This window comes from Limulus polyphemus, unplaced genomic scaffold, assembly GCF_000517525.1.
Source record: "Limulus polyphemus unplaced genomic scaffold, Limulus_polyphemus-2.1.2 Scaffold15636, whole genome shotgun sequence".
NCBI lineage: Eukaryota > Metazoa > Arthropoda > Merostomata > Xiphosura > Limulidae > Limulus > Limulus polyphemus.
The window spans coordinates 1-3,971 of NW_013681246.1; the positions used below are offsets into that span (position 1 = coordinate 1).

Below are 3,971 nucleotides of genomic sequence, written 5' to 3' on the forward strand. Positions count from 1 at the left end.
TCTCGTTCTTCTTGTTTCTTTTCTTGTTTAATTTCTCGTTCTTCTTGTTTCTTTTCTTGTTTAATTTCTCGTTCTTCTTGTCTCTCTTCTTGTTTAATTTCTCGTTTTTCTTGTTTCTTTTCTTTTTCCTCTAACAACTGTTGTAATTTCTCTTCTCGTTCTTCTTGTTTCTTTTGTTGTTCGAGCTGCCATTGTTGCAGGTTTTCTTGCAACTGCTGTTGTCTCTCTTCCTGTTTCTTTTGCTGTTCTTGTATTGCTGCCATCAAATCTGCTAAACTGTAGTTTGATTTGCCGCTTCTCGTTTCCATCTTCTCTTTTTCTTTTTTTTATCCCACTTTCTGACACGAATTTGTTACGTCTCCGTTCGTTAGTTGATTTTCCGTAACTTCGTTCCGACGAAACTTTAGCGACACAAGTCCTTACCTAATAAAACTGGTTTATTCTTTCCGAATACAACTTTACGATACACTTATTTTCAACAGTCGCGCTATAACAAACGCTATAACAACGAACGTTAACTTCAACAATACTTTCTGACTGCAGTTGAATTACTCAATACCTATACACATTCTGTCACGTCACGCCGTGACCATCTTATATATACCAGACCACCCCCAATCTAGCAAATGCTAGAGCACTCCCGAAGGAACAGGATAGTTCTAGAAAATAGATGGCGTGACACCAGTCACGTGACCTCGCTGACGAACAATATTTTAAAAAATGGAGCTAGTCTAACACCATAGACTAACCTTATGTAACCAGTTCATTGGGCCATGGTAAGTAAATTATTCTTATTAAATTAATTTATAATTCTGACGTAACTTAGAATTTGTGGTACTTTTTTAACATAATATGACACTTACAGAGTGACATTCAGCCTTTTAATTTTGTAGATCAATTGTTGAGTACTTTATTTTTTATTTTTCACATTGCTGTTTTGGTTTATTTGTATTGAAACCCTATTGTTAGTGTCTTGAGCCTACAAACTTGCCACTGATGGGTTGGACAGGGGGTATTACTATTTTTTGTTACGTTTAAACACCAACACCTGGAGAAGTATTATAAATTGATACACCTAACATCTGTAGTTTACGTGTTTTTTTATCACAAATGTTAAATATTACAGTGAATTATGTTTAAACTTTTTTTTTATCAAGTTCATATCAGGTTGTGTAAATATTCAGATGTCTTATTGGTTTATAATAATTAGGACATGTTTAGTCCTCACGATTGGCTAGAAATAACACACGGTACGTTATTGATAGTTTTGCACACGAATCTTGTACTCACTCGGTCAATATAAGAACACGACTCAATCATTACGAACAATTGGATTGTATGAGAGTTAGAAAGAGGAGTAATTGTAATTTGTTAGTATTTATTAAGGGTAATTATGTCAGATTCAGCCTGTAAATGTGGAGGTAGGTGTCTTTGTGTATGATTTATGATATATCTAGAAAGTGAGGAACTTTGAAGTTAGTTTCATAAGTAACTTGTATGAACTTGTTTATCAGAACCACAAAAACTATTTAAAATATCTTGACTAAAGGGTAACTTGACTGTAGACACAGAATTAAATTACTAGTCTTTTTTTTTACTAAATATTTACGTAATAAAATTATACAATACTTATTTCTGTTTAAAGATTCTCTGTGCACATGCGTCAAAGAGTGCACGTGCGGCAAGCTAGACGGATGTAAGTGCGCCACGTGCAAGAAAAAAGAGGAAACTGAGAAAAGTTGCAAGTGTAAAGGTATGAAAGCTTTTATTGTGGCGAGTGGAGTCTTGTTTAAAATGTAAAGTACCAGGAATCGTTTAAATCATTATATCTGACAATATAAGTGAAATATTGGTGTTTGACAATTAATTACTTCTTTATCAGCTACAAGTTACTTTTCTTACTATTACCATCCACGTTTTTCCGTGAAGAACCCTATACTTTATGCACATATACTAAAATGGCTCTTATTTAACATTTCTACTTTATATTCTGATTAGCATTTTGATTTCTGTATATTGAGTTCGAAACTATAATCGTTTTTCAACCTTGTTAGCGTATATAGATGTACAAGCGTCATAATTTCAAAATTGAAATGTGCTGCGGGTTAGAAAAAAAATGCGGGTTATAGAATTGTAGCAGAATGTTCCGACTAGACAATTTACTGAAGATTCAAATTCGTTAGTAATATTCGTAACTGTACCTGATCTAACTTGGAGGTAAGTGTTTTATACCTAATGTACTCTATCCATAGAACTGATTTGGAAATTGCTTTACAAAGTTTAGGACTTCTGATTCTATACAACAGCATAGACCTGGCGAATAATTAAATTTAGTTGTATTTTTTCGCGTATTCTTCATAAGCAACCGAACGTAATAAAATTGGGAGGGGGAGTCAATGGTTATGACTCTTGTGCGCTAACAATAATGGTGGAGCGTGTGTATATCAATAGACTTTATAACTTATCACTGTCTCTACCAACCTACCCCCAAACGTACTTGCACCCATAGTAGAGCATTGTCGTATGGTGTATGTTGCATCTCTATGGGTACCATAACGGTTGACATATAGGCTTTTCCACTCTTTTCGTATAATATGTATAATGTCCCTTACCTTATGTAATAAGAACAATACCCCTGGAGAGAACTACCGTAGAAAGTGACTTCAATATGAAGCTCAAATATTGGGAAGTATTAGTGAGTTATAACTATTGTTACGACAGCGGAGGTCACGTGACGCTAGTAACACGTGATAAGTGTCTCGAAGGTTCATGAAGAGGCGAGTGCATTCTAGACTCCCTCTATTGTTGTGTATAAGCGCGGCAAATAAAGCGAAATAATTAATTGGATAGGAGACGGAGAAATAGGGAGACAGATAATCGAGTCAAGTCGTAAGTAAAGTGCGTGAATCGTTGTGAATTATAGCGTGTTTATAAAAGTAGTTAAAGTGACTGTGGAAATTAAATGTATTGCAAAGTTTAATTGAGAAAGAATAAACTACTTTTATGTAAGAAATAACTTGTATCGCTAAAGTTTCATCCGAAAGAAATTTTACGGAAAATTAACAAACGAACAGAGACATAACAATATGTTGGAAATTCGTTAGTAATAATCCTAATTATACCTGATGCAACCTGGAAGTAATTAAAAACTAATTACTATATGCTATCCATAAAACTGATTCGGAAGTTAGTTTATAATAATGTAGTATATTCACTGGCTTATATACCTGAATATATGCACAGAAATATTTTATTTATTATTAAATTGGGTCTTCTAGTTATATACAGCAGCATAGACCTGGCTAATAATTGTTAATTGATGTCTTAATTTTACTAGATATATTTTAAGACCTTGGATTGCGGACTAAAATGTTTATATGTATTATAAATAATAGTAACCCGCTCACTCCTTCCGGGATTTCTTTCTCCCCCCCCCCACCTCTCCCATTACTTCTAATTCTTAACCTATCACTGAAATAGCTTTTACATAAATGTAATTTAACCTGTATTTGTGCATCAAGAATACTAATATCTCATGTTAAGAAGATAACTTAAATCCGACGATAAGGTTTCACTTGCCAGTTTTTACAAACATTTAATATAAACTTCCAATTGTATTCGTGTTAAACAATGACTTCAATTATTCTGTTTCAGCATTGTATTTCACATCTTAAGGAACTTGATGGATCAGTTATTTTATAGTTACATCTTTTTATACAAAGTAATATATCTTTAGTTTGATTAAAAGTTAAATAACAAGGTAAGTAATGTGTACACTAACTTCACTGTAGATAAACTTTTTTTTCTCTACGTGTTCGTTATGTGAATTTCCAAACATCAAACACAACATAACGTTTCTAAAATAATCGACTATTTTTATATCATAAGAGATCAATCTGATAACTACACTAGTTTACATGAAGTAAACTTAGGCCACACTTACCTTTGTTTAAAGATCCTACGTGCACATG

The 3,971-nt window shown here is 33.2% G+C and overlaps 1 long non-coding RNA gene across 1 annotated transcript; it reads left to right on the forward strand.

The window, feature by feature from the left end:
• Nucleotides 1-1,313: 1,313 nt before the first annotated feature.
• Nucleotides 1,314-3,971, forward strand: LOC111084272. The gene is made up of 3 exons (XR_002609474.1): nt 1,314-1,421; nt 1,646-1,753; nt 3,956-3,971. It is a non-coding gene; the product is annotated as an uncharacterized LOC111084272 (long non-coding RNA).